Source organism: Schistocerca piceifrons, chromosome 2 (genome assembly GCF_021461385.2).
Source record: "Schistocerca piceifrons isolate TAMUIC-IGC-003096 chromosome 2, iqSchPice1.1, whole genome shotgun sequence".
In the NCBI taxonomy this organism is placed as follows: Eukaryota; Metazoa; Arthropoda; class Insecta; order Orthoptera; family Acrididae; genus Schistocerca; species Schistocerca piceifrons.
In genome coordinates, this window is record NC_060139.1 from 661,738,730 (window position 1) to 661,751,037 (window position 12,308).

The 12,308-nt window shown below is 41.0% G+C and overlaps 1 protein-coding gene across 1 annotated transcript in view; it reads left to right on the forward strand.

Moving 5' to 3' along the window:
* Positions 1 to 12,308, forward strand: part of LOC124776227 (glutamate receptor ionotropic, kainate 2-like) — a 276,490-nt gene that overhangs the window by 183,210 nt on the left and 80,972 nt on the right. The gene's annotated exons all lie outside the window — the stretch shown is intronic.

Sequence of the window (12,308 nt, forward strand, 5' to 3'; positions counted from 1 at the left end):
TCATTTGTTAAGGGGCATTTGCAGAACCTCCTAGGAATCTACAATTTTAAATCAATGCTATATTGAAGGTCAGTCTGTAGTTTTGTATTGTATCTGTGCCGTCGGTATTGTAGGCCCCTGAATATCAGTAGTTACAATTTTCAAATCTCATCCAACCAGGACATTTCCAAGGAATTTAAGAACAGGCTCTACCGGTAATGGATGTGAAGCCGCGGTTGTGCTAAATTTGGAAGCTCAAATACAGTCTCAGACACACAATGCAAAGTATTCATTTTTATGCGTTTCGAAGAAACATGCTTCCCACGTCAGAATCTTCACAGAAGACTCTGCATTGCATAGGGACTATTGAAAAAGTTCACCCATGAAAGAAAGAAAGAAGTCAAGTGTCATTATATCAATGTAAGACATATCCACATAAAAGTCAACAAAAATTTTGTGATTACCTACCTTGTAACCGCGTCCTCTTCTTAAAATGCAGTGCACCAGCGACCGTTCTTTAGCAGATTGTGAACTCTGGTAGTGTCACAGCGATAGTAAATCGTGTTTGCGGCCTCTTCTCCTCCAGGAAAAGCACGTCCGGAGGTAAACAAATAGGCAGCAAGCTGCAAACCACCCTCAGTACATGGGACCAACGCCACTAAAAGGTAAAAGACACTAAAGAGTAAAAGACACTAAAACATACAGGAAAGCGTATATAAAGATTGGATGCACTGCATCTTGTTTTCCAGCTACTCTCAATTCCAAACATTCTCAGACCATTACAGTTCGGGCTAAAGCACAATAATACAGTCCGCATCCCAGACCTTTTTTTGTGAAGTAGACACATGTAAACCTGCTGCGACCTTTTTTCTGACACCATTTCAAATAAATTTTTTATTCAGAATCCATTCCACTGTCGGAGAAGTTCGTCAGCACATAGAAGGCGTCGCTCAACAAATACACGGTCCACTCCTATTAATGTGACTACCACCTAGTTCGACGTAAATGCATAGTACCCACTCACAGAAGGCAGGTGCTAGCACACACAATGGACGATATATAAGGTGTGTCGGGGATGCGGAAAACAGTGCAATCGCTGTAGTAATATAGAAATGGAGCGGTTTAGATGTCGTCCAAAAGGGCATGATTATTTGTTTTTGGGCCAAGGGTGGAAACATTTACGAAATGGGTAAGTTTGCAAACTGTTCGCGTGCCACGTGTCTAAAGTATATCATCCAAGGCAAAATGCACTATCCAAATCCAGCGTCTAGGCAACTGCACTGCACCACAGACCATAGACGACAGTGGTGAACGGTAGCTGTGGAGATGCGTACAGGCAAATACAGGTGTAACTAATTACTTTTGAATACACTGTGGGAGTGAACAATGATTAATGTGTTACAAATATTTACTATCAAAAAACAATCTTGATCACAATTTATTTATTACGGTGACCGGTTTCGACCACTACTGTGGTCATCTTCAGACTTCACAACTGCAAACAGGAATGGAAAACATAATACTTATATTTATAGAAAACCCACATCAAACGACGTAATAATAAATGCTACATCGTGCCATCCTTTAAAATACAAAATGGCATTTTTTAAAACAATGATACATAGGATATTGAAATTACCTCTTCAACCTCATGCAATCACGAAGAAAATTCATACCTTAAAAATGATAGCAGTTGCTAACAATTATAATAACCATCAGGTTGATCTGTCATATCAAAAATTACAACAAACAAATGATTCTGTTATAAATTCCAAGAAGAGATTTACTAAAATGATGTACAAGTGACCTATTTCAGATAAAATAAATAAATAATTTAAGAATACAAGTGTGACAATAGCATTCAAAGCCAATAACCCACTACAGATGAAACTCAAACGCACAAATGGGGAATCAAATATATACCAAAAGTCAGGCGTTTACAAAATATTGCGGCTCGTAGTGTCAAAGTAACTTGAAAGGAGGGTATAAGATGAACATCAACAAAAGCAAAACGAGGATAATGGAATGTAGTCGAATTAAATCGGGTGATGCTGAGGGAATTAGATTAGGAAATGAGACACTTAACGTAGTAAAGGAGTTTTGCTATTTGGGGAGCAAAATAACTGATGATGGTCGAAGTAGAGAGGATATAAAATGTAGACTGGCAATGGCAAGGAAAGCGTTTCTGAAGAAAAGAAATTTGTTAACATCGAGTATTGATTTAAGTGTCAGGAAGTCGTTTCTTAAAGTATTTGTATGGAGTGTAGCCATGTATGGAAGTGAAGCATGGACGATAAATAGTTTAGACAAGAAGAGAATAGAAGCTTTTGAAATGTGGTGCTATAGAAGAATGCTGAAGATTAGATGGGTAGATCACATAACTAATGAGGAGGTATTGAGTAGAATTGGGGGGAAGAGGAGTTTGTGGCACAACTTGACTAGAAGAAGGGATCGGTTGGTAGGACATGTTCTGAGGCATCAAGGGATCACCAATTTAGTACTGGAGGGCAGCGTGGAGGGTAAAAATCGTAGAGGGACACCAAGAGATGAATACACTAGGCAGATTCAGAAAGATGTAGGCTGCAGTAGGTACTGGGAGATGAAGAAACTTGCACAGGATAGAGTAGCATGGAGAGCTGCATCAAACCAGTCTCAGGACGATGACCACAACAACAACGGCTCGTAGTATTATAATTTTAAATTCCTTGCATTTTCATTATTTTTATTTGTTTATAAGACTGGCATGCAACATAAGACATAGTAATGCCTTTTAAAAATTCTCACATGTAAAAAAAATGGTATCTACATATGAACTTTACAGACAATATTTCATAAATATGCACAACTACTGTGCCATCTCGATTCTTTTTTTTTTTTTCCTTGGTATTGATCTGTAAGAATTATTATGTAATCTATGTAAATGGAAGTCTTTTATTACACCAATAAATCGTTTCTGTGCAGCATGTACTACACATGTCAGTTAGCGATTATTGCAGCCTACTCATTGAAAATCGTTTCAATAAAGACACATTGCTGCTTAATAGTACATTGTCTGACGTGACCGTTTTTGCCATTCCACTTTCGCAACAACTTCGTTAGAAAGAAGCCTGCTGCCACATCTTTGGACTGTAGTTTATCCTCACCATGCAACCACTAGTTTGCCTATCGACTTAACAACTTCAGTGGAAAGAAGCCTGCTGCCACATCTTTGGAACGGCGTCCAACTTCGCCATGGCAACCAGTGGTTCCAAATGGTTCACTAACAGGCCTTGAGAGGGCAAGCCATGTACTGTCAACACGAAGTTCATTTATCCTACATGTTTAAATATTTTTAACACTTCTTAATTGACAATAGCTGTTGAACAAGCTACGTTTAGTGTGTGTTTATTTTCCTTTCTTCACAATGTTCTTTTAAATAAAAAAATTTACATTGTTATTCGACCTATAACCCATTGTTTAGTAATGAAATCACTGCGTCAGAAGTGCGAGGAGCCTCCATTATATACAGGGTGTTCCATTGATCGTGACTGGGCCAAATATCTCAGGAAATAAGCGTCAAACGAAAAAATTACAAAGAACGAAACTTGTCTAGCTTGAAGGGGGAAACCAGATGGCGCTATGGTTGGCCCGGTAGATGATGCTGCCATAGGTCAAACGGATATCAATTGCGTTTTTTTTTAAATAGGAACCCCCATTTTTTATTAAATATTCATCCAAGTAAAACATCCATATTTCTTTACGTACTACACGAATATGTGATAAAAATTGTGGGTTCCTATTTTTTAAAAAACCGCAGTTGATATCCGATTGACCTATGGCAGCGCCATCTAGCGGGCCAACCATAACGCCATCTGGTTTCCCGCTTCAAGCAAGACGAGTTTCGTTCTTTGTAGATTTTGTTTTTGTTTGATCCTTGTTTCGTGAGATATTTGGCCCGGTCACTATCAATGGACCACCCTGTATAGTAAGACGTGCAGTGGTTTCTCCAGTAGTGATTTACCACCAGAAGGAGGTTCTTACTCATTAATAATTCATCGTTTTATAACTTTATAAAGCTATGTATTATCTTTAATTAAAGTTTTGTACACGACTTGTAGGTCTGAAGATGACCACAGTAGCGGTCGAATCCGGTCACCGTAATAAATAAATTGTGATGAAGACTGTTTTTGATAGTAAATACAGGTGTAACTGTTGAGCAGCTGATCCCCCAGACGTACCAAGAGGCTGCCAACAATGTGTCCTCAACGCTCAGCGAACGTAATTGTGCTTGGGCCTTCGCAGCAGGTGCCTTGTTCATTCAAACACGCTGACTGCTGTTCATCAGCGACGAGGGTTCGAATTTTGCACGCCAATACCGCAACTCGACGTCCATTGAGAGGCAACAGGTGGTCTTTTCAGATGAATTACATTTTGTGCTCCATCCGAAAGGTGACCATTGCCGTGTACGGCTTGAAACGTCTAAAACGTAAACACCCTGCAACAATAGTCAGAATGGTCGAGGCTGGAGGAGAGAGCGTTATGATCTTGGGAATGTTTTCGTGGCATTCCGTGTGTGATCTAGTCATTCTGGAAGACACAATGAATCAACACAAGTATGCATTTATGCCTAGGGACCATGTCCACCGCTACATGAAGTTCACTTTTCGTCAGCACCATGGTATCAAGCAGTAGGGCAATGCAACGTGTCACACAGCTGACAGTGCAATTTCGTGGTTCGAAAACCACCAGAATGAGTTTACCGTACTCCCCTGGCCACCAGATTCCCGGATTTAAACGCAGTCGACAGTCTGTGAGAGCACTTCGATCGGACTGTTCGCGCCATGGACCCGCAAGTAAAAAACGTAGCGTAGGTGGTTCAAAAAATGTTCAAATGTATGTGTAATTTTATGGGACTTAACTGCTAAGGTCATCAGTCCCTAAGCTTACACACTACTTAACCTAAATTATCCCAAGGATAAACACACACACCCATGCCCGAGGGAGGACTCGAACCTCCGCTGGGACCAGCCGCACAGTCCATGACTGCAGCGCCCCAGACCGCTTGGCTAATTCCGCGCGGCTGCGTAGGTGGTCACGGCACTGGAGTCGACATGGTCTCACATCACAAGTCATGCAGAACCTCACTGACTCTTTCTGCACGCCTCGCAACGGCCCGTGCTGTAAAAAGTGTTTATTCAGGCTTTTGACAGGTAATCATATTAATGAGATAGTGTGTAACTCTTGGGTACTTGAATTAATTTTCACTGATTGTTGGACGGAAAAGACATATTAATTTGAGGCTACAACCTTTTCCAACTTTTCCGATGACAAATGGATTCTGTGATACAAACAATTCAGGTTCTTTTGATGTGACCCGCTCATGGAGACAGTTTTCGAGTTCATTAAAAGATGTGTAGTGTTGTTCAGCAACGTCATGCTGCATGGATCGAAACAAATAGTAATCGGATAATTGGAAGGGGCGATATCTGGACCCTTTGGGGTTTACTTCACTCGGTTTCAAGCATGTGAATTGGCATTGCCACGAAGAAGAAATTTTCTTTGTCGTACACTACTGGCCATTAAAATTGCTACACCAACAAGAAATGCAGGTGATGAACGGGTTTTCATTGGACAAATATATTATACTAGAACTAACATGTGATTACATTTTCACGCAATTTGGGTCCATAGATACATCTGAAATGTAACGTCCACTGTTCAAAGTGCCGTCAATGCATACAAGAGGTGACCGAGACGTGTAACCAATTGCACCCCATAACATCACGCCGGGTGATACGTCAGTATGGCGATGGCGAATACACGCTCCCAATGTGCGTTCACCATGACGTCGCCAAACACGGATGCGACCATCATGATGCTGTAAACCGAACCTGGATTCAACCGAAAAAATGACGTTTTGCCATTCGTGCACCCAGGTTCGTCGTTGAGTACACCATCGCAGGCGCTCCTGTCTGTGATGCAGCGTCAAGGGTAACCGCAGCCAGGGTCTCCGAGCTGATAGTCCATGTTGTTGCAAACGTCGTCGAACTGTTCGTGCAGATGGTTGTTGTCTTGCAAACGTCCCCATCTGTTGACTCAGGGATCGAGACGTGGCTGCACGATCCGTTACAGCCATGCGGATAAGATGCCTGTCATCTCGACTGCTAGTGATACGAGGCCGTTGGGATCCACCACGGCGTTCCGTATTACCCTCCTGAACCCACCTAATCCATATTGTGCTAACAGTCACTGGATCTCGACCAACGCGAGCAGCAATGTCGCGATACAATAAACCGCAGTCGCGATAGGCTACAATCCGACATTTATCAAAGTCGGAAACGTGATGGTATGCATTTCTCCTCCTTACACGAGGCATCACAACAACGTTTCACCAGGCAAAGCCGGTCAACTGCTGTTTGTGTATGAGAAATCGGTTGGAAACTTTCCTCATGTAAGCACGTTTTAGGTGCCAACCTTGTGTGAATGCTCTGAAAAGCTAATCATTTGCATATCACAGCATCTTCTTCCTGTCGGTTAAATTTTGCATCTGTAGCACGTCATCTTCGTGGTGTAGCAATTTGAATGGCCAGCAGTGTATGTCTGAGCATATTGTGGGCGTTAGTCTGTAAGTGTGCATCAACATCTACATCTACATCTACATGGATACTCGGCAAGTTACATTTAAGTGCTTGCCAAAAGGTTCATCGAACAACTTCACAATAATTCTCTGTTACTCCAATCTCTTACAGTGAGGGGAATAAAGGAACACCTATATCTTTCCGTGCGAGCTCAGATTTCCCGTATTTTATTATGATGCTCGATCCGCCCTGTGTAGGTCGGTATGAACAAAATATTTTCGCATTCGGAGAAGAAAATTGGTGATTGTGAAAGGAGTCTACTGGGGCACACTTGTATGTGGCACCCGAGTACGATAAGAATATTAATGTAAACTAAACTGAAGCTATGATATTATAAAAGAGGTATGTCTCTGATAGGCTTTATGAAGTGGACCGCTGGCTGTGCCCGACCGCAGAGCCAGAGATACTGCTTCTGGTCTGAGATTGTAGTGTTGGAGTAAGAGCGCATGGCACACAGTTGTAGGTAGCTGTCTGTGAGCGAAAGACGATGGAGTAGGCAGTTTTTGTGATGTGCTGTATGAAGCTACCAAGTGTTAGATTAATGTAGGGATTACGTGAACATGTAAGCAGAAGTCTTCCCATAAACAAGGTAAGGATGTTATATAATTATGATTTTTGTTTTTCCAGCGTGCTAGTGTAGATGAGTTGGCTGATAATTTGTATTTGTTAAGTAACCCCAGAATATACGTAAACTGATTTGATAAAAAAGGGTAGTTAGATATTTCATTTTTTAATGTTCCTAAGATTTGTTAACAGAGCTGTATGCAATTGGATGATTTGCATTTTTACTGATTTAGTTAGGTTAGACAATACTTGTTGTATACAACTCATTTTTTGTGGATCAATTAGTAAATATGATATATTATTCTAACCAATGTAACTTCAGTTGTAGATGTTTTTGAAAAGACAAACTTAATTTGCAATACAATTTTGCTAAAAAAATTCAGTGTTAGTAATTCACCACAATCAGCACCGCGCCCCTGTCCAGGTCATCTGTTTTTCAAAGAAATTGGGTTTTTCATAAATGTTTTCATTTATCACCCAAAACAATTTCATGTGCATTTCAAAGTATTACAGCCACCATTGCACACCGCAGAGCCTGGAGCTAGCAATTTATATTTTTTGTGAAAGATCAGAATATATTGCGTTCCACCATTGCTGCTTGAGAGGTAAGATAATTTAATTTATTTGTTATGTGCACAGGGACCAAAGTCATCAGTACTGAACAGGATCAGGGGACTCAGTTCCTAAGGGGCTGAATGTATTTTGCAGTGACTGTATTTCTCTATTGGTATTGGGAGTTACATTACCCACACTGTTCGTATAAAGTTTTTGCTAACAATAACGTAGAGTAAGCACACCACTTGCACTTACAACACGCTACCCGATAATTCGTGTTTAGTATCCATTCCACAGGTCAGACATTCATTCAACGTAATCATAAAGTTTTCATCGCTTTGTGAAATCTTTGATATTGAAATAGGTACATATATTCTGTCCTCTCAGTCACTCTGTAGCGATAACAGTATTTAAATTTTTTGGCGCAACTAGCTACAAAATTTTTGCACAGTTCATCAGTATTCTTATGCTCCCCCTTGCTTTCCATTGATTTAATTGTTCAATATTTTTTGCCTTGGTCTTGCACCCTGTATGTGATTTACGATGCCGCGCAAAAATGTTAAGTTTTCGGCGCGTAATCTGACAGTTAGAGATACCGAAATAGATGATTTTCCGATTATTGACAACAATGTTGAGGATGATAGTAACCATTCTGCTGTGCAGCAGATGCAAAGCACTACAGAAAACGTGTGTTCCGCTTCCCAGAGTAATGCACAGTTTACTAACAACATGATTTCACCTACACTACTGGCCATTAAAATTGCTACACCAAGAAGAAATGCAGATGATAAACGGGTATTCATTGGACAGATATATTATACTAGAACTGACATGTGATTACATTTTCACGCAATTTGGGTGCATAGATCCTGAGAAATCAGTACCCAGAACAACCACGTCTGGCCGTAATGACGGCCTTGATACGCTTGGGCATTAAGTCAAACAGAGCTTGGATGGCGTGTACAGGTACAGCTGCCCGTGTAGCTTCAACACGATACCACAGTTTATCAAGAGTAGTGACTGGCGTATTGTTACGAGCCAGTTGCTCGGCCACCATTGTCCAGACGTTTTCAATTGGTGAGAGATCTGGAGAATGTGCTGGCCAGGGCAGCAGTCGAACATTTTCTGTATCCACAAAGGCCCGTACAGGACCTGCAACATGCGGTCGTGCATTATCCTGCTGAAACGTAGGGTTTCGCAGGGATCGAATGAAGGATAGAGCTACGGGTCGTAACACATCTGTAATGTAGCGTCAAGGGTAACCGCAGCCAGGGTCTCCGAGCTGATAGTCCATGCTGCTGCAAACATCGTCGAACTGTTTGTGCAGATTGTTGTTGTCTTGCAAACGTCCCCATCTGTTGACTCAGGATCGAGACGTGGCTGCACGATCCGTTGCAGCCATGCGGTAAGATGCCTGTCATCTCGACTGCTAGTGATACGAAGCCGTTGGGATCCAGCACGGCGTTCCGTATTACCCTCCTGAACCCACCGATTCCGTATTCTGCTAACGCATTTCGTTAATGGAGTGAGTGACTGATTATTTTGTAAAAATTTTTTGTTCATTTATAGACACAGTCATAACCGGTTTCCGCCATACAGTGACCATCTTCAGATTCTATACGCGGTATACACTTAACACAGGTGCATGCGTTGTCAAACCCACGCATGAACCTGTGTTCAGTGTATTCCGCCTTTAGAAGTTGAAGATGGTCATTTTATGGCCGAAACCGGTTATGACTGTTTCATAAGAATGTGATTGCGGCTATAAATAAATAAAAAATTTTTACAGAACTTCCCAATTCTTGTACTGTCTATCAGAATGCCAATTTAGTGTCAGAGGACAACGTAGTGCAATGTACTCAGGCTATTTTTAAAAATCCATCACATTTCATTAACGGTAATTATGCAGATAATGCAACATACGAGGCATTCATGGTTGTAGATGTCTCCACACCACAAAAAACTATACAGGTGACACACGACGCAACACTTGAAAAGAATACAGTATCGGTACTTCAAAATCTAATGCAAATGATGATTAAACAGAATACTCAGTTACGAGAACTACGAGTTAACACCATGGCTCAGTTCCGAGAACTACGTGTTGACACCACCACTCAGTTACAAGAAATACGAGAAAAACAAGTTGACAGCACCACTCAGTTCAATGAACGATTTAATAAAAACGATGATCATTTTTCCAGCATACATAACGAGCTTAAATCATACACAGAAACGACTGATAAGCGTTCTAAACAAGTAGATACAGATATTAAGGTCAGTGAAAAACGTCTCTGCGATAAAATTGAAGCTACAGCCAGGCAATGAGCAGAAAGTTTACACTGTGACCTCAGAAACGCTACACAAAGACTTTCTCCGTAAACACACAGAGGAAAACAATCAGTTTTTACAGTCATTTGCAGTTAAAAGACAGGAAGTAGAGCAACAGTTGCTTAATTTACAACCCATGTTGATGCTAGTATAAACTCCATTACAGACGAGGTTAACAGAGTAAAACAATCACAGAACCAAATACAGATGTAACTGAGTTTCAGAACCACTGTTGACACACGAACCCAAAATGTACAAGAAAAGAGCACAGGTGACATTGAGTCGTAAAGTTTCCGTCTTGAATAAACAGAGCTGTTGCAGGACACTGAGACAATTAAAGCAGATTTTAAAAAATATGAACAAATCTACACGCAAACTACAGAAGCAAGTCGATGCTTTAGATTCAAACAATTCCACACACATTCTTACGCTTACGGAAAGATGTGATGAGCTATCAGCAAGATTAGAAACACCTGAAAACCAAACTGAAAATAAATCAGACGACACAGCTCCCATTCCGTTTACTGAATCTCAGGAATATCAGCATCAGGGACTTATTACAATTATTAGAAATTCAGCACTCGGACTACTCATTTGTCCATAAGAACTTAAATAACGGCAATCAAGGGAATAACTTATTCGGTTACAACGAGCAAGCCCGCCCACTACATAACAAAAGAAATAAAAGATTTAGTTCCGATAACGATTTTGATAGACATTTTAATAAGAGTCACCATTCTGGCAACCATCATATTCAGCAGCAGCAATAATACATACAGAATTTCGACGCCGACAGTCACAGTTTCCAGCCGCAGTTCTTGCCGCAGCCGCAGCAGCCCGTAAATATTCACAGACCAAAAAAAAAATGGCTCTGAGCACTATGGGACTCAACTGCCGTGGTCATAAGTCCCCTAGAACTTAGAACTACTTAAACCTAACTAACCTAAGGACATCACACACATCCATGCCCGAGGCAGGATTCGAACCTGCGACCGTAGCGGTCGTGCGGTTCCAGACTGTAGCGCCTTCAACCGCTCGGCCACTCCGGTCGGCTATTCACAGACAGTACGGTCTACAAGCTCAACCGAAGGTCAATGTGCCGCCGCCAAGCTTTGTCAGTACAGCCCAATCTAATTTCTCCCACAAAAACCAGTGGTCGCAGTCACATCGAAATGATCAACAGCAAAGTAATTTTCACAACAAACATAAAGGGAATAACCACCAATTTAAGCGTAATTTCGGCAACAGCAACTTTCATCAGAATTAGCTTCAGGTCATTCTTAATGAACCTAATATTCGTTTCCATCCACTGCAGCATTCTGCAGACCAAAACCATCGTACAGTACAAATAATGGACCTACCACAGCAATCTTCTGTCTCCAATCAGAACGTCATAACTTTCGACAATATTAGGTATACACTATTACAAGAGAGGCACCAGACTAAAAAGAATATTTATCATCCCATAGTTGAAATTAAAATTGGCTTGTATTTATTTTCTGAGGTGATCGACTCTGGTTCAACTGTAAATAGCATTTCAAAAATGTAACGCCTACAATATCTGTCCACTTGGTAAAACGAAAGTTCGGGGCGCAGTCTCAACAAGGGAGTAGATGTGAAACTGCAAAACCACCCATCTTTTATACTTGCTGATCACACTTTTCATGCTAATTTCTGGATCGTTCCACTCTTAACAACAGACGTCATTCTTGGAATAGATTTCCTTGTCGAGATAGATGCTGTTATCAACTTTAAGAGGTTATTGCTTATACTGAAATCCGATACGCAACAACTATCTGTCACTTTTCAGAATATTTTGTCAGCTGAGGAGCAAGATATTGACAGAGTAGAGGTCATTTCAACATCAAAGAATACCAATTGGCATACAACGCTCTTTACAGACACGTATTTCCGTATTTGATTATGACGTTGTGCAGACGATCAACAGCAAGGTGAATGAAAGTAAAGGTTCGAAGGACGAAGAGCACCGACAGTTGCAGGAGATTCTTATACAGCACTCAGAAGTATTTAATAATGTACCAGGAACGATGTCCAGTTTTGTTTAACCCTCTTCACGTTGTGAACAAGAAAAATGGCTCAATTTGTCTTGTGCTGGATTCACGTCAGATCAACATCATCATTGCCGAAACCGATCGTCCGCAAACGCTGGAAGAACTCTTGCAAAAATTTCACGGGACGTCAATCCATTTGGAACTAAAATTTGGATTCTGGCAAATTCAACTGCATCCTAATTGCCGAAAA